Source organism: Pelophylax lessonae, assembly GCF_965119305.1.
Source record: "Pelophylax lessonae genome assembly, chromosome: 1".
Taxonomy (NCBI): domain Eukaryota; kingdom Metazoa; phylum Chordata; class Amphibia; order Anura; family Ranidae; genus Pelophylax; species Pelophylax lessonae.
In genome coordinates, this window is record NC_138768.1 from 606,775,055 (window position 1) to 606,795,175 (window position 20,121).

Here is a 20,121-nt window from a genome sequence, read left to right on the forward strand (position 1 = left end):
CATCCGCCAGAGGGTCCTGAGACTGTGCCACAAACTCTGCACCTTCTTGTTGAGACTAGGGGCCAACAGGTCCACCTCGGGAGTACCCCACCGGAGGCACAACTGATGAAACACCTCCGGATGAAGTGACTATTCCCACTGGTCCAACGCCTGCTGACTGAGGTAATCCGCCTGCCAATTTTCCACACCCCAGAATGTGTATGGCAGAGATGGCTGGAACGAAATGTTCTACCCACTTTTCCCGAGCCGCCAGAACACTTCTTGTGCCCCCTTGGTGATTGACATAGGCCACAGCCATGGCATTGTCCTACTGAATTTGCACCGGACACCCCTGAAGACAATCCGTCCAATGATCCAAAGTCTGATCGGAGCTCCAGTACGTTGTTCGGCAGTCTGGACTCTTGGAGTGTCCAGACCCCCTGAGCAGAATCTTTTCCAAGGATGACTCCCCACCATCCGTGGTGACCACCGTCCAGTACAGGGGGAGAAAGGATGTGCCCTAGCGAAGTGCCGGAGAACCAAGCCACAAGATCAGGGATCCTCTTGTACCTTGGCTCAGCCGGATCAGATTGTCTATAGACTGTGGATTCCTGTCCCATTTGACCAGAATCTTCTCTTTGCAGAGATCTCGTTTGGAACTGTGCAAACGGAACCGCCTTGAAGGCAGACACAATCAGGCCCAGCCTGATTTTTTTAATTTATTTTTTCAGGCCCAGCACCCGCATGCAAGTCCGAAGAGATGACTGTCTGCAGGACAACAGAAGTTGAATTGCTTCCTGCAGTTTCTGGAGTTTTTCCAGAGGAAGGAACACTCTGGCTAAGGCAGAGTCCAGAGTCACACCCAGTTAGTCCAGATTTGTGGACGGAACCAGAGCAGACTTCTGAAGCTTCCAATCCAACCAAACTCCCTCAGGGTTTGCAGAGTAATCTCCAAGTTGTCCAGCAGAGCAGTCGGAGACTCGGCTCGCAGCAGAAGATCGTCCAGGTGCCCCAATACCACGATCCCCCGCTGACACAACAATGCCAGCACCGGGGCCAACACTTTTGTGAAGACCCGAGGAGCAGAGGCGAGACCAAAGGGTAACCGCACAAACTGATAATGCTGCTCTCCCACGGCAAAGCGGAGGAAGCGCTGGTGACCAACACATTTTGGAATGTGAAGGTAAGTGTCCTGGATGTCGATAGAAGCAAGAAAATCCCCCTAATGCAGGGTTGTTATTACTGTGCATACGGTTTCTATTCTGAACTTCTGCACCCACACAAAGCAGTTTAGCACCTTCAGGTCCAGAATTGGACGCACCTTGCCCTCCTTCCTGGGGATTGTAAACAGGTTTGAATAAAACCCCTGAAAACTTTCCGAAGTTGGAACGAGGACAATTACCCCTTGGCTCAGCAAGTCTTGAGGGCGCCCCTTCATGCTGAGGGAGCCTTCTCCGCAGGTTTGGGGAAGCCCGCTCTCGGCTTGCCAGACCAGGTTCGTTTGGATCCTCCAGAGGATGCCCTAAAGGGTTTTGATCCCTCGTCTTGAGATCCTGAGGGACAAAAAAACTTCTTATAAGCCAAGAAGGATGGATCACGTCTACGATGGGGCTCCTTGTCTTTACTAAGCTGCGGAAGAAAGGTACTCTTCCCCCCTGTGAGACCCTTAGTGATGTCATCCAGGGAAGCTCCAAACAAGCGATCCCCTAGGAAGGGGAGATCAGATAAGGCCTTCATAGAAGTTGGGTCTGCAGACCGGCATTTAAGCCAAATAACACACCTAAAGACCACTGCTGAGACAGACAGCCTCACAATCAGAGGAGCCACATCCAAAGAGGTATCACAGACAAACTGCAGCCCCTGGATCAACTGGTCCACCAGCTCAGCAAAGGCAGGGGGAAGCTGCTCCCCCTCTAGGTCCAGGCGTAAAAGCTTGACTCACTCGGTCAGAGTTTGTGACACCAGGGCAATAGTAAAAAGTGGCCTAAGTGTGGAACCAGCCACAGTGTACAAATTGCGGGCCACAGCCTCTGCTTTTCTGTCAGCCAGGTCTTTAAAGGCCAGGGACTCCTCAATCAGAAAACCGGACAGTCCACTTTTTAGGCAGGGAGTCCACATAAGAGTACCGCATAGAAAAACACTTAGGAACCACAAGGTGGTGTTTTAGACAACCCCACTGTTTAGGGACAATTTTGTCAAAGTAAGTGGGTGGAGGGCTTGTGGGTGCTAAAAGGAACCAACGCCACCATTTTAAATGTCTCACGCACAGATACAATCAGTGCATCCACCAGTGCCTTTTCATGCACGGCTACAGGAGCAGAGAAATCATCCTCACTATCTGAGAAATCAGGGTGTGTGGACACAGACCCAACAGGGTGACCCGCGTCCACGGCAGCTGAATCAGATTCAGGATCTGATGAGACAGATGAGGCACGTGAAGGCGGGGAAGGGACGCTTTTTGCTAGCCTGTGTCCTTTGGACCAAATCCACCTTGGACACCAAAGACTCCAGGATCGCAGTCAGTGCAGTAAGGGATTGTTGGGACCCAGAGGGCCTGGCAGCCTCTGAGAGGGGATCAGGTGGTGAAATGTGCTCCAGGGACTTGAGCGAAAAAGGGAGACCCACAAAAAAAGGTGTAAAAACACTGGTAGGGACACCCCCACCGTGCTGACTGCACCACAGATCGCCAGGCACAGAGCACCAACCAATCATATAGCAGAGAGTGAGAGGACCCCACCAGACTCACCACCCACCAATCAGGCACCGCAGCACCAGGCTATCTGCACACACATGCGGCCATCAGGAAGAGAAAGATCCAGGAGTCAGCACCAAGGGATAAGGAGGGGCCCCCACCACTGAAATCACCGCCCATATATGCTTCACAGTCATGGCCGCCGCTATTAGCAATGAGAAACCACTAGATATTGGTCACGAGGCTACACAAACATGGCCGCTGAATCTACAGCACACAAGCAACAAGAAAATGGCAGCCCCGCGTGGCACCACGTGGCGCCTGGTGGCCCAGGAGGGGTCCCAAGAGCCCCGAAAATGAAACCAGCTGGAAGGGGGGCCCTGGCCCCCACCAGGTACAGCCCTCTCCCAAAAGCCAATTGTCTGGTCACCGGCGGTGCGCCTCTCCACCCCCATTGCAAGCTCAGCACCCCAGACCGACCTGAAAAGGTGGTATGGCCACCCCATGGGGAAGGGGGGATTGGCAGATGAAGTGCAAAGTGTCTGCAGGGACCACCTAGAGAGGGGGGATGCTGCATGGGAAGAAGGAGAACCCGGGGATCCAACCATCCTAGGGAGGGGCCCACGTCCTCCCCAAAACCCTCCAGGGTTAGAGGGGGGACAGCTACTTACCATACCAGGAACAGGGTGGGCACCACTCCAGACAGAACCTCCTCTCCATCTAAATGGGGGGCTGTTGGTCAGGAGGAACGCTGCCACTCAGGCCGAGGCCAGGTCATATGCGACCTCACGAGACATTTAACTCGCAAGCCAGCCCCCGTCCAGTGGGGCTATGTCGCAGCTGACCTAGCGTGGAGCTGAGGCCTGCGCATGCTTGCTGGCCAGATTGGGGTGACCACTGGATTTTAAAAAATATCCAGCCCGACGCCCAGTCCAGTAGCTGATTGTAGATTCTCACAGGAAAAATAGAAAAATCCATTAAAAGGGAAAAATTGCCAGGAACAAAGATCCCAGCAAGGAACTAGGTCCTTACTCCTGACTTGGCAGAAAAAAAGTGCCTATAACTGAGAGTGGGAGTATACCCCCTTGGACTGCCCATAGGCGTAGTCAAGCTTTTTTTTCTGCCTAGTGTCCTATTCCTGTAGGGGGCAGTATACCCCAATGGTTAAGAAGATCAGAAGGTGTGTCTGTCAATGAACGATAGAGAAATGGTAGCTAAAAATGTGCAGCTAGGAGTCTTAAAAGCCCTACGCCACTAGTCTAAAAAGAACTTTTGGTATGGAGATTGAAATATGGCTGTCAAATTTAAATGGGTGACAGTTATAAGAGTGCAAGTCCCCATTAACCTATTTTCTTTGGACCACTTGTGTGCACAGCACTGTGATATGTCTTGTAGTATGTAGTGTATACTAAAGAGCCATCAAGGCATGTAAGTTAGGAACTGGTATGTATAAGGATACAGGGAAACCCTGTTTTACCTTGTCCATGTTGCTGGTTCCTTCAGGCTTTGCCTGTCACGGTGGGTGTACCTACCCTTAAAGGGGTATTCCGGGTCTGGGTGCCATCAGAACGCAACCATGGCCCCGGACCTGTATAGAACCCAGCGGTTGACCATACCCGATGCACCATGTGCCAAGTGCAGGAGCCAGTATCCGAAGCAAGCATTACGGGTCCGAAAACTGCTAATGAATTATAAAGGCAGTGAGCAGTCAGATATTATTAGAGGTGTCAGTGAAAGAGGTAAATAAATTTAGAATCTGGTGAAAAAATAGTAGTGAAATTCCTCTCCAACAGAAGGTATCTATCATATGTACACCAGCAAAAAAACAGGAGTCTGTGTACTGTACTGTATATTTTTATTCAGGATTTATATAGCGCCAGCAGTTTACGCAGCGCTTCACAATATTAAAGGGAGACAATACAGTTACAATACAATAAAATACAAGAGGATTAAGGGGGTCCTGCTCAGAAGAGTTTACAATCTAATGGAGTGGGGCAGGTGTTACAAGAGGTTGTAACAGTAGGGAATGAGCTGATGGAAGATTAGTTGGCGGTGTGATAGGCTTCCCCGAAGAGATGAGTTTTCAGGGATCGCCTGAAAGCAGCTAGAGTAGGAGATAGCCGTACAGGAGTAGCGTTCCAGAGGATGGGAGAGGCCCTGGAGAAATCCTGGAGACGAGCATGGGAGGAGGAGACAAGTGAGCTTGAGAGTAGGAGGTCTTGAGAGGAGCAGAGAGGATGGTTTGGGCGATATTTGGAGACAAGATTGGTAATGTAGCTTGGGGCAGAGTTGTGAAGCAGCATTCATGATAGACTGAAGAGGGGATAGCCTATGGAGTGGTAAGCCTATGAGAAGGGAGTTGCAATAGTCGAGGCGAGAAATAACAAAAGAGTGAATGTGTAGCTTGGTGGTTTCAGTTGTTAAAAAGGGGCAAATTTTAGAGATGCTGCGGAGGTGAAGTCTACAAGCTTTTGACAATGATTGGATTTGGGATAAAGCTAAAATGTTTTGGCTGAAGTTCTACATTATCCTGTTAACTCAAAAGCAGCGCATGCGCAACTACAGTCAGGTCTGCCTATCATTTCAGTTATTAATTATTTTTTTTGTTTTTATTATTTGCATCTTAACAATCTTCTGTCAAAGCTCTTCACTCAACATAGGTGCAAAGTTGTTTAACTTGCCTATAAAAATGTAACGTAAAATATTACCTTTGGATAGCCTTTGCTAATCAATCCAGAAGAACACACATAGTGCATATCTCATCATTAACATATGTGTCTGTTATGCTGGACAGCTGTGCTCAGATGCGCTGCCAATACCATGTCACCTACAGCGAGCCATGAAAATGATAAACATCAACTATGATGCTATGTCAAGCTAATATGAAGAGTTTCCTTGTTTACCAAAATTCATGAAAAATGTTTGTCCATGAGCTGAAATGGTCTCAGATTTCCACACTTCCTCTTTCCCAAGAAGTAACTATTTAGAGAATTAAGTGTGTCCATAAACCAACACATTCCTGTCAGTTGGTCATAGAATATGTTTAAGTTTTCAGTCAGGAGCAACATTTTTTTAGTAAAAAAAAAAAACATAAGCCCAAAAGAATATAAAACAGGTGGGCTACCTTCTCTGCAATTCTCAAATGTATGGTTGTGCAGGGATATCTTTCCAACAATAATACCCACTCGGCTTCCAAAGCACATGCTGTTGTGGGGTTTTGAGGCAGGTTTTTATAATGTGCTGTAGTGAGTATTTACAATATTGAGCTTTGAAAGCATTCTCTTTTTAGTTTCTACTAGTCAAAAAATGGCAGAACTGGCTTTCTGTTTCAATAATTTTTATTAATTTCTATAAAGAGAGTTTTATAGACTTGTGGTGTAGTTTTTGTAGGAACACACCATCAGGCAAATAGCAAAACTGAAAACATTTACAGCAAAATTGTATAAGAGATGTGTAAGAGTAGACCTCATTGTGATGCATGCAAATCCAGGGCCCAATCGACAACTGTTAATCAAAAAGCATATTAGGGAGATCAAAGGGCTACATGCATGTCCTGAAGCTTACTCCAAGTAAAATCATAGTCAATGGCACATAAGTATTTGCTTCAAGTTAGTATTGTACAAAAGGGAAAAACTCAGCTTTTACTTTTTTCCTGAAAAGAAATGGCTACTGAGAAAGAAAAGGTAAGAGTCCCCCATTTTTACTTCCTCCTGGAACTCAACTAGAGTACTGTATAGTTTATATCCACAGGTTACAGAACCTCTGGAATCAAGTAGTTAGATGATTAGAATTCTAGTCACAGCAAAATCCACAACAGACTATGGTATGCCAACATTTTCTATGCCAAAAACATATAGAAGATAAGTGTCTGCAAATATCCAAGGCGCACAACCTGTGGCACATCAGTTGTTGCGGAACTACAAGTCCCATCATGCATGAGCCTTTGGGAGTCATGCTTGTAACTGTCAGCATTGCAATGCCTCATGGGACTTGTAGTTCCGTAACAGCTGGAGGGCCATGGGTTGAGCACCTATAATCTAGGGTTATCTGCCACTGGTTCGCTGGCTTTCATGTAGGATTTTCACCATTCCAAGGTTTACTGGGAAGAGGAAATTACTGGTGAAGCACGTCTACCTTAAGACACATCCAAGCTAATTATAGACAGGACGACGGGACTGGTTTTACAGTGTTACAGTGAGGTCTGCCCAGATAAACCAATTATGTATACTTTTGTTATATGTATTAAGTGCTTTGCACACTTTTTTTGCATTTTAGCATGGTATTGTATTGTTGAATATGTGGTTATATCATACATATTTATTCTCTATATAGATGCACTAGAAAGCTACTAAAGAAGCAAACTCTTTTGCGAAACATGTAGAGCGTATACAGTGCATCTGGAAAGTTCTCAAAGCGTTTCACTTTTTCCACATTTTGTTATGTTACAGCCTTTTCCCAAAATTGATTAAATTCATTATTTTCCTCAAAATTCTACAAACAATACCCCATAATGACAACGCAAAACAAGTTTGTTTGAAGCCTTTGAAAATTGATTAAAAAAAATAAAAAAATCACATGTACATAAGTATTCACAGCCTTTGCCATGACACTCAAAATTGAGCTTAGGTGTATCCTGTTTCCACTGATCATCCTTGAGGTGTTTCTACAACTTGATAGGAGTCCACCTGTGGTAAATTCAGTTGATTGGACATGATTTGAAAAAACACACACCTGTCTATATAAGGTTCCAGAGTTAACCATGCATGTCAGAGCACAAACCAAGCCATGAAGTCCAAAGAATTGTCTGTAGACCTCTGAGACTGATTGTATTGAAACACAGATCTGGGGAAGGGTACAGAAACATTTCTGCAGCATTGGAGGTCCCAATGAGCACAGTGGCCCCCACCATCCGTAAATTGAAGAAGTTTGAAACCACCAGAACTCTTCCTAGAGCGAGTTACTCTGACAGAGCTCCAGCGATTCTCTGTGGAGAGAGGAGAAACTTCCAGGAAAAAAAAACATTTCTGAAGCACTCCACCAATCAGGCCTGCATAGAAGAGTGGCCAGACAGAAGACACTCCACAGTAAAAGGCACATGACAGCCTGGCTGGAATTTGCCAAAATGCACCTGAAGGACTCTCAGACCATGAGAAACAAAATTCTCTGGTCTGAGGAAATGGAGATTGAACTCTTTGGCCTGAATGGCAAGCGTCATGTCTAGAGGAAACCAGGCACTGCTTATCATCTTGCCAATAATATCCCTACAGTGAAGTATAGTGGTGGCAGCATCATGCTGTAGAGATGTTATTCAGTGGCAGGAACTGGGAGACTAGTCAGGATTGAGGGGAAAAATGAATGCAGCAATGTACAGAGACATCCTTAATGAAAACCTGCTTCAGAGCGCTCTGGACCTCTGACTAGGGAAGAAGGTTTATCTTCCAACAAGACAATGACCCTAAGCACACAGCCAAAATAACAAAGGAGTGGCTACAGGACAACTCTGTGAATGTCCTTGAGTGGCCCAGACAGAACCCAGACTTGAACCCGATTGAACATCTCTGATGCTCCCCATCCAACTTGATGAAGCCTGAGAGGTCCTGCAAAGAAGAATGGGAGAAACTGCCCAAAAATAGATGTGCTAAGCTTCATACTCAAAAAGACTTGAGGCTGTAATTGGTGCCAAAGGTGCTTTAACAAAGTATTGAGCAAAGGCTGTGAATACTTACGTACATGTGATATTTTTTGTTTTTTATGTTAATTTGCGTGGTCATGCGACGCTGCACCCAAATAAAATTGATGTCCTTTTTTCCGACAAATAGAGCTTTCCTAGCTGCAGGCGCGCGACCGACGTAGGTCTAGGTCGGTTTGCAGGAGGGCCACCCTGCCGCAGTAAAAAGGCGGCGGGGCGGGTTCCGAAGAGGTTAATAGAGGGTACTCATAGATAAAAAAAAAAGTTAATGTTGTAAGTCACATGGAAAGAGGTCTACACCATGACAGGAAACAGTAGAAGGATTCAAGAGAGAGGCAAGTGGGAGGAGTATACAAAAGTACGGTGAGAGAAAGAGCTCAGCTTAGACAGGAGGGAACAGCTTAAAGAAAAACACAGAGCAATGATAACTAAGTTATGGACATGGTTGAATTGTTGGTGTAAAGTGCAATCTGCCATCATTAGTAGCAAGTTAATCTCTGCAATGGTTGAATGTGATCAACTCAGGTAAAACGATTTAATCTTGTAAGAGCACAAGTAGCCTCTCTTTGCTTTGTGTATGTATGCCAACTCCAGTCACATGTGATGGGCACCGGGACCCCCAAAAATCTAGGATAAAAATACCAATCAGCCTTGCAAGGTCCTTGGCTCTGGCCTCACCCTCCCACCTTTATGTGCATCACTACTAGGGATGGACTCAAGCGTGTTAGGATCTTACCCACCAGGAAGCCGTCACTGCACACCAACAATCATAGGCAGTGAGGCATTTCCCGGCCAGCAGCTGCACATACACACACTGCCTATGATTGGCGGTGTACAGTGATGGCTTCCTGACGAGTATGATCAGAACACGCCTGAGCCCATCATTAATTACTACTATAAGCCTATCAATATAATTTGTGGCCTCACTAATGGTGAGGTGCAGGTGGTAGGAAGTGGCAGTGTAGAACCACTAACCACAGAAGCTGGTCTGTGCTTGGGTTGCTATGCACCCCATGTTTTGGATTCTAGATGCAGTATGTAGACACCTGGAGATGCCTGCTTTATAGAGCAAGGTAAATTGTTCCTCTAAAAGATAGGACTGATTTTAATAAATGAATGCATTAAAGTATTTGGATACACAGTTACTATGGGCTGTGCTGTATAACTGTATACCCCACATTCTATTTTATTTTAAATGTTATTTGTTCATACCACAATCATTCAAAGTGAAATTCCCTCATTCATTGATTCTTTACATTCTTTACATAGCTGCCTTATATTCCATTATACATCACACATAATGAGCCATGGTTGTTACTATCTGTTACTCTTCACCTTTACCAGACTAAATTTACAAAGGCAAATAAGCCTCTTATTTTAATATTAGTAATCAAAGCCACCTAGGTATTCTGAAATTAAAAGCTAAGCTCTCACAAGATTAAAGAGTTTCCAGCATCATTGGGCAGCAAGCACACACAATTAGATACAGCCATTTCATTTTCCCTCATTTTTTAATCTCTTGCTGGCATTTCATTGGCGCTTTACGTAATGTCAAATATTTCTCAGCATGTCTTTTATGTATTGTGGCCCTTGACTTTTATAGTAAAAGTCAATGTACACGAAGGATAATGAAAGAAAACAATTTTTACGCAGTAGTGACATTTGACATAGCATTTTCACTCATTTTCCCAAGGCAAGGATTTAGAGAAGTGCAGTTATCTGGTACACAGCCAGTATATGTTGTATTTTCAGTGGGTACACATTCGGAGCCGTTATTGCAATATTTACCTGCCATTTAATTTTTATGTCCTTCTCACATTTTTTGTTGCTCAGCATTTTCATGAATGCCTTGCATAAACGATTTGTGCATTCTTTTTCTGGTTGCTATGTGTATGTCAGACAAGTGCCATTAACAATAAATGTTAGGCATAAAATACCCATTGTCTTAAATCAGCCTTGGCAAATTGACAGAAACGATAAGCACAATCAATGTATAGCATTATTACGCAGGAACATTAGCACAAGTTTATAAGTGTAAATTAAATAAGACAGTCAGTGATTCTTTATTATTTTATTTGCACAATTCAGCAATCAAGACAATCATAAGTTTTAGGATTCCCTAAAACCTTGATTTGCTAGCATAGATTCTGCCCCCATTCACATCGGCGCAATTTGACATGCGACTTGACAGGTCAAATCGCATGTCAAATTGCAGCCTATTGCCGGCAATAGGAAAGTCCCAATCGGTGCGGCGCCGCACACATTTCCAAAAGTAGTTCCTGCACTACTTTTGGCAACTTTGGGGGCGATTTCAATAGACATTTGTGCATTAAGCTGCACAGATATCTTTGAAGTCGCCCCTGAAGTTGGACTGAAATGCGGCTTTGAAATTGTTTATCTTTTCAAAGCCGCGTTCAGTGTGAACGAGGGTCTAGGCAAATAAAAGATAAAATAACAAAAAGCAGCTGTTGCTGCAAAATTCACCATCAATCCATCCAATTTTCACACAGAGCACCTTAATCACACAGATCATGCTATGAGAGCGCTTCTTCAGTTTTACCGATAACTCTGTATCCTTCTCTCCACTTTTTTTTTGTAGGGATCCCCCAAGGTCCTGTTCTTGGACCCCTTCTGTTCTCTATTTACACCGCCTCTCTCGGGCCCTTGATAACCTCTCGCGGCTTCCATTACCATCTCTACGTCAATGACACCCAAATCTATCTCTCTACTCCTCACGTCACTCCTTCAGTCACCTCTTGCATTACTAACCTACTAATTGACATACAGTATCTCACAAAAGTGAGTGCACCCCTCACATTTTTGTAAATAGTTTATTATATTATTATATTTTTTGTATCCTGTTAAACTGCTTTATGGTTTTAGCCACCATGCTGCAGCTCAGTTTCAGGGTTTTGACAATCTTCTTATAGCCTAGGCCATATTTATGTAGAGCAACAATTCTTTTTTTCAGATCCTTAGAGAGTTCTTTGCCATGAGGTGCCATGTTGAACTTCCAGTGACCCGTATAAGAAAGTGAGAGCGATCACAGCAAATTTAACACACTTACTCCCCATTCACACCTTGTAATACTAATGAGTCACATGACACCGGAGGGAGAATTGGGCCCAATTTGGGGTGTACTCACTTTTGTTGCCAGTGGTTTAGACCTTAATGGCTGTGTGTTGAGTAAGGCAGGCCATAGATGATTCGAATTTCGTTCGAAAATCGTAAATGGCAGTGTTATCGAACGATTTTCGTATCGTTAGTGTGGTATGTAAAACGTTCGATTTTCGTACGACAGCAAAAATTCACATATCCAACATGTTGGGTTTTTTTGTGAAAATCGGCCGAATTTCGTATCATTAGTGGGGGAGTTGTATGATTTCGCCTAACAAAACACAGAACAGTAGGGAGTGTGTCCGGTAGAGATGTGGTTAAAAGGCACAAAAAATAGTGTTTTGTCGTACGATTTTCGGCTCACATTGATGGTACACTCGATGATGTGCACGAGTGCCGCTTTCGTTTATCGAACGATAAATCGTTCGTAATTCGAATCGTCTATGGCCTGCCTTATTTTGAGGGGACAGCAAATTTACACTGTTATACAAGCTGTAAACTCACTACTTTACATTGTAGCAACGTTTCATTTCTTCAGAGTTGTAACATGAAAAGATAAATAAAATATTTACAAAAATGTGAGGGGTGTATTCACTTTTGTGAGATACTGTATCAATATGGATGTTACAACACTTCCTCAAACTAAATCTTTTTATAACCAAGGTTGTAATATTTCCCCCTGCCTATGCCCTCCTCCCCGACTTTTCCTTAAGGATCAATAATACAACTATCAGTTCTTCCCCTCACTCCAGGGTACTAGGTGTAATCCCAGACTCTGACTTGTCCTTTCAGACCCAAATCAAATCACTGTCAAATGCTTGTAGACTTCATTTCCATAACATCTCTAAATTTCGCCCCTTTTTAACTAATGAATGACCAAGCTACTCATTTACTCCTTTGTTATCTCTCGCCTTGACTATTGCAACTCCCTTCTCTTAGGGCTACATTTTTGCAGTCTATCCTCCTCCAGTCTACCGTGAATGCTGCTGCCAGACTTATCTACCTTACCAACCACTCAGTGTCTGCCACTTCTCTCTGCCAATCTCTTCACTGGCTTCTGATTGCCCAGCAAATTAAATTCAAAATAATACCAACAACATACAAAGACATTCACAACTCTGCCCTGATGTACAATACCAATCTTAGCTCAAAATACCACCCAAAACCATCCTCTCATCTCCCCCTGCTGCCTAGCTCCCTAGTTTTCTCCTCCCATGCTCATTTCCATGACTTCTCCAGAGCCTCTCCTATTCTCTGTAACTCTCCACCTCAATCCGTCTGGCTATCTTCTACTATGGCCAAAATTAGGCGGTCCCTGAAAACTCATCTCTTCAGGGAAGCCTATCCCACTGCCACCTAATAACTAAATTTGTTATTCTTCCATCAGCTCATCTCTCCAAGCTATTACCTTTTGTACCACTTGCCCCACTCTATTAGATTGTAGGCTCTTATGAGCAGGGCCCTCCTACCCACTTGTATTTTATTGTATTGTAATTACACTGTCTCCATTTATATTGTTAAGTGTAGCGCAAACTGTTGGCACTATCCAATCCTGTAGAATTATAATTTTTTTTAATAGATGTGTTTCAATGTTATATATACAGGGGATATAAAAAGTCTACACACCCCTGTAAAAATTTCAGGTTTCTGTGATGTAAAAAAATAAGACAAAGATAAATCATTCCAGAACTTTTTCTACCTTTAATGTGACCTATAAACTTTGCATATCAGTTGAACAACAAACTGAAATCTTTTAGGTAGAGGGAAGTAAAAGAAAAAAATAAAATATTATGGATGCATAAGTGTGCACACTCTTAAACTAATACTTTGTTAAAGAACATTTTAATTTTATTACAGCAGTCTTTTTGGGTATGAGTCTATCAGCATGGCACATCTTACTTGTTAATATTTGCCCATTCTTCTTTGCAAAAACACTTCAAATCTTTTAGATTGCAAGGCCATTTCCTGTGCAAAGCTCTCTTAAGATCACCCCACAGATTTTCAATTGGATTCAGGTCTGGGCTCTGGCTGGGCCATTCCAAAACGTTATTCTGCTTCTGGTGAAGCCATTCCTTTGCTGATTTGGATGTATGCTTTGGGTTATTATGCTGAAAGATGAAGTTCCTCTTCGTGTTCAGATTTGTAGCAGAAGCCTGTTAAAAATCTTAACTGGTATTTGGAACTGTTCATAATTCCCTCTACCTTGACTAGGGCTCCTGTTCCAGCTGAAGAAAAAGAGCCCCAAAGCATGATGCTGCCACAACCATGCTTCACTGTGGGTATGGTGTTATTTTGGTGATGTGTAGTGTTGTTTTTGCGCCAAACATATCTTTTGGAATTATGACCAAAAAGTTCAACCTTGGTTTAATCAGAAACACATTTTCCCACATGCTTTTAGGAGACTACAGATGTATTTTTTGCAAAATTTAGCCGGGCTTGGATGTTTTTCTTTGTAAGAAAAGGCTTCCATCTTTCCACTCTACCCCAGAGCCCAGACATATGAAGAATAAGGGATATTGTTGTCGCATGTACCACACAGCCAGTACTTGCCAGATATTCCTGCAGCACCCTCTCGTCTTTTCATCAATTTTGGAAGGACATCCAGTTCTTGGTAATGTCACTGTTGTGCCATATTTTCTCCACTTGATGATTCACTGTGTTCCTTGGAATATCTAATGCCTTGGAAATTATTTTGTACTCTTCTCCTGACTGATGCCTTTAAACAATGAGATCCCTCTGATGCTTTGGAAGCTCTCTGTGGCTGTAGGATGCAACTAAAAAAACATCAGGAAAGACCTACTAGAACAGCTTTATTTTATTTGGGGTTAATAGGAGGCACTTTAAAGCGGTTGTATACTCATTTTGATCACTTTTCTCTAAATTAATAAAAGCAGGCTGTTATTTATTGTAAATTTTTATTCTCCTCTTACCGGCTTCCTTTCTTAGTAATCGTTTTTTTTCTTTTAAATGACGTCACCCGTGCATGCGCCGTTAGCCCTAATTTTCCATGAAGCTTCTGCTGCCGGAAAAATGCTGAGTCTATGCTGGGGCTGCGTCATTTCCTACTGTCGTCATCAGCCCCGAGATCCCGCGAGACTCTGGAGTAAGTCAGCAACAGGATTGGCTCCTATTCGCTGCATAAGGTTTCCTTATTAACCGGGAACTAAAACGAGGCTTGGATTTGGCAAATATTGCACATGCACAGGATTATGGCTAGGGAAACATACTGAGGGTGGAAATAAGGTACTGCACAAACGGTGAAGACCTCAGTTGTGATGGCTGTGGCTAGGAACAAGCAGGAGGGATTCACAATCTCTTTATTTGTAAAAGTAAGAACGATTTTGATGCATACTATTAGTGGCTTTTTAATTGAAAACAAGTAGTTTCATTGATACAATGCTTAATTGTGGTATCAATGTCAGAGTTTACTACCGCTTTAAATTAAGGCTGTACTGACTCCTATTTAACATGAGTTTGAATGCAATCGTTCCCCGCTGAGAAGGACGGGCAGCTGTTGAATCCACTTCCAATGGTAGCCCACCTGCGGGCTCAATCCAAAGCCCTGCTGCATGTGTCTATTGACACAGCATGGCTCGGCCCGTCCCTCTGCTCCCTCATCACAAAATTTGCTTGAAAGCAGCAGGAGCTAATGGATCCAACTGTTGCCTCTTCCTTGTGAGGAGGAAGAAAGCAGAAACAGGAGCTGCTCTCGGGCACATTGTTGGATCGAGATCAGGCTTAGGAAAGCATAAGGGGGGCTGGAGGGGCAGCTGCACACAGGTTTTTTTACCTTAACGCATACAATGCATTAGGGTGAAAAACCTTCTACTTTTGCAACCACTTTAACCGGTTCCCGACCGCCCGCCACAGTTTTACTGTGGCAGAGCCGGCTCTCCTGTGTGAACCGACGTAGCTCTACGTTGGTCGCGCGCAAGGTGCTGGGGGGTCACTAGGCAGCGGGGATGCCAATCCAATTGCCGCCGGGCACCTGCGATCACTACCCGCTGAGAGAGAAGGACGGTCAGCTATTGTAAACACAGCCGACCGTTCTTCTCTCACAGAGTGCCTGTGATCCTTCTATATAGGAACACATGTCTCTGGGATCATTTCATAAGCCCAACCCCCATACAGTTAGAAACATGCCCCTAGGTACACATTTAACCCTTTGATCACCCACAGTGTTAACCCCTTCCCTGCCAGTGTCATTATTACAGTAACAGTGCATATTTTTAGCACTGATTACTGTAGTAATGTCACTGGTCCCCCCAAAAGTGTCAAAAATGTCAGTTAGGGGTCCGATCTGTCCTCTGCAATGTCACAGTCCCACTAAAAATTGTAGATCGTCGCAATTAATAGTAAAAAAAAACAATAAAAATTACATAAATCTTTCCTGTAGTTAGTAGCTAGTAGTCAGTAGATAACATTTGCACAAATCAATCAAAATATGCTTATTGCGATTTTTTTTACCAAAAATATGTAGCAGAAAACAAATTTGCCTCAAATGTTTAATAATTTAGATTTTAAATTTTTTTTGGGGAATGTTATATAGCAGAAAGTGAAAAATATTGTTTTTTTTCCGAATTGTTGCTCTTTTTTTGTTTATAGCGCAAAAAATATAAATTGCAGAGGTGATCATATATCACCAAAAGAAAGCTCTATTTGTGGGGAAAAAAGGACATCAATTTTTTTTGGGTACAGCGTCGCACAACCACGTAATTGTCCGTTAAAGTAACGCAGTGCCGAATCGCAAAATATGGCCTGGTCATTAAGGGGGAAAGTCTTCCGGTCCAGAAGTGGTTAAAGGTGGAAAAAGATCTGAAATGATTTATCTTTGTCTCATTTTTTTTTACATCACAGAACCCTGACATTTTAATAGGGGTGTTTAGACTTTTTATATCAACTGTATATATATGAATATATATATTGTACAGGACACCGGGAATGTGTCCTGGATGGCAAGTACATTTTCCTGATATTTGAGTTGTGGTCCCTTTAATGGGGTCAGTTGCAGAGCTTTTGTGATACTCAGGGGTTAAGTCCCAGGTGAGGGAGGCTTGAAAGGCAGCAGAGGGAAATCAGCACCTGAGTCAAGGAAGTGAGTGGGAGAGAGAGACATTCACAAGCTGTGTAGTGAGTGGAAGCTCTCAGACATACTGAGAAATGGGCTGCTAACCTCCCCCCTGTGTGACCTGCCTGGCACCGTGACTTTGGAGGAGCCTGACCCCTGTATGGGACCAAAGACTAGTGGTGAGCCTGCTGCTTTATTACCAATATCAGGATTTGGACAGTTTATTTACTTTGGCTGAAGTAAGCTGTCTTTTGTTTTGCTGTGATTCAAATAAATGAATTGTTTTGCTTTTACCAAAATGGCTGGTGGTCATTTCAGAGCTACCCCAGGTTACATTTGGTGGAGGATGCGGGCAGAGTGTGGCTGCAAAAGCCATTTGGAAGCATTTAAACAGCCAGTACCAGGACTGACAGTTGCATTTCCTGGGTCAGTAGAGCACAAGCTCTGAAAACCTCACAGGGTGACATGAAGGAGATGATAAAAGCTCTGGCTCAGAGCATGATAGCCCAGCATCAGGCTGCGGCAGAGGCCAACCGTCACCATGAGGAGGCAAAGGCTGCATTAACAGAAACTGTGCGGCATCTCACACAGGGTTGGGAACACATGGTTGTTGCCCCTAGCAACCAGTTAGCTGTAAGGGCCAGTCACTACCTACAAAAGTTGATGCCTAGTGATGATGTGGAGGCATTTATGGCTACATTTGAGAGAACAGCAGAAAGAGAGGGATGGCCCCCAGACCAGTAGGCTGGTATTAGTGCCCCATTCCTCACTAGAGATCCCCAGAAGGCCTATTTCAAACTGTCATCTGCTGATGCCAAGGTTTACAAAAGACTGAAGGCAGAAATCCTGGCCCACCTTGCGGTGTCTACTCCTATGCTGGCCCAAAGGGTACATCGTTGAAGGTACCGCCTTGACTGTTAGCCAAGGGCTCAGATGCATGACCTGAGTCAGGTGCTCAATAAATGGCTGCAGCCCGAGGTGTTAACGGGTCCCCAGATGGTGGAGCGGGTTGTGTTAGCCCGATATCTGAGGTCGCTGCCATATGACCTTCAGTGCTGGGTGAGTCATGGGGAACCCAAGACAGCAGATGAGCTAGTGTAAATGGTTGAGAGACATGCTGTGGTGGAGGATCTACTGGGACCTGTCAAGCCTAGAGGACCCTTGCCAGTGAGAAGAGCCAAGCCATCCATAAACCAGGGAGTCAGCACCCAGGGGAGTCAAGGAGCGACTACCCCAGCATCCCAGAGCTCTGCTCCGGCATGCAGGAATGGGGGTGTGCTGTGCTGGCGGTGTCACTCCCGGGGTCATATCCAGACCCACTGTCCCCTGCAGGAGGAACCCATGGAGTGTGGCGCTCTACAAAGGATGTCGTTTTTATGCCCAGATGGTCTGTGCTGGCCACCTGGACCTAACTAAGGGACAGTTTGAATGTGACCTTTGGGTGAACCAGCTTCATGCCCGAGCGCTGTTGGACTCCGGAAGTATGGTAACACTAGTGGGTAATGGGGTAGCTGGGGAGGTGAGTCTGGGAGCAAGAACCCTGAAGGTGGCATGCATACATGGGGGACACCAAAGAATACCCACTGATGTCAGTGACAATCACCACAGACTGTGGCACAATTGTCCAGAAGGTTGGGGAGGTACATAGGGAGGGACTGCCCATTATTTGTTGAACTTTGGGACTACGTGAGCCAAGGACTACTGGGGGGGAACCCAATCTTATGCAGGTCATGGCTGGGGAGAACATAGAGGAAGCCTCCCTTCTGCCATTTATGTCATAGGAGGATAAGGGAGAAAGCTCCTCTAGTCTTGCCCATCCTGATCACGAGAGGTCACGGGGTGCATTTTCTTCGGCCCAAAAGAGGGATCCCACACTGAAAAATGCCTGGGAACAGGTTACCGTAGTTAATTGGGTGTACCAAGTACCTGAGGCCGAAAAAAGGTTTCCCAGCTTTGTGTTCATTGGTGAGCTGCTATACTGGGTTACCAGGGTTAGGGGAGAAGTGGACGATCAGTTACTGGTTCCCCAGCCTTTCAGACGCACGGTGCTTGACCTAGCTCACAAAGACACGTTGGGGGGGGTCGTTATAAACGGTCTCCCCTCCGGGAATCAATCGTGGTGGTGTGGTCAGAAGACGCCGCTCCAATCGCTCAGCAGCCGACAGCCTCACTGAATGTTCACAGTGTAGATAAAGACCTGATTTTTATAACGGCCATAGATTGGTGCACTCAAGAACCTATTTAATGTGAGTGCAACTTATTCCCTTAATAAATCTATCATTTTCTAAAAGCATGTCAGCACTATCTTGCGTTTTCTTTTTTATATGGTACACATTTGATGATTATTGCAAGAGCTGCTATATGGGAAAGGATCCTTACCTGGGAGTACCAAGCAGACCCTACTAATGCGCAATTTGACTATAGCTTAATCGCATAGTCGCATATCTTGAGGTGAGCGCCCACTCACAAGGGGGGTGCAAGGTTTGCTGTGATACTTTGGCACTTTGTCACCTTGGAAGCACTGCTCGATGTATGTGGCTTTTTCATCAGCACTACCTAGCACAAGTGGCACTTTTTGGAAGAGGTTATTTCTATCCAAGTTTTCAACAGGATGATTTTGAACAATATGGACTTCATATCTGTTTTTTATTAAGAGACTCTTATTTTTGCTCCTTATGAACTTTGCACATGTATATTATTTACCATATTTATGTAGCACTTTTTGCACTTTATAGAAGTCCACTACCATACCGGCATCTGCTTGGTTGGATTCACATGATTGGATATTTTTACACATTTTTCACATTGGGCACTTAGTATTTACGCATATTGAGATTTTTTTGATGGACCTGCTATATTTATATTAGGATATTTTTTATATTTATATATATATATATATATATATATATATATATATATATATATATATATATATATATATTTTTTTTTTATGTGTTGGAGGTAATTTATATACATATTGTTTAAGATCATATATTCGGTTTACTGTATATATTTTTTTGCAGCATTTTTTGTATATATTATTTGCACTGTGTGAGATAGTGGTGTGCTGCAGCAAATATATCACTTGGTTGCTTGTGGGATTTTTTTAATTTAATGCAATCAAAATGCCCCTAGCTAACCATATATTTTAGAATCCAACCATAAAATTATTTCTGTAAAATCAACTTTAGGTCTACTAAAACTATGTGATATGATGAACTATCCAATCAATTTACACTCAATCATGTAGGTCTTTGCACTACAAACGTCTTGGTAGATCTAAAGGAGATTGTACAATCAGATTGCAACTTGTGTGGTGAACTTAAAGCAGAACTAAACTGTATCTGAGCACCACAAACTGAAAGAGCTATTGAATTATTTTTTAATATAATATAGTATAAATTAATAGCAAACTCACCCATTCACCTGTGTCTCTGTGTTTTATTTTATTGAGACATCTCTTTTAAAAACACCCCCTAACATTTCTAGCCCTGGCCATCATGAGTAAAGGCAGATTATTCTTGCAGCATTTACGTCCTGGAATCCACCTGCCCTTAGCTCAACCATGGAGGCAGG

General features: G+C 43.8%; 1 protein-coding gene across 1 annotated transcript in view; it reads right to left on the minus strand.

Annotated features, from left to right (window-relative positions):
• The window catches only part of TBCK (TBC1 domain containing kinase), a 554,412-nt gene that overhangs the window by 108,378 nt on the left and 425,913 nt on the right, over positions 1 to 20,121 (minus strand). The window lies entirely within an intron of this gene.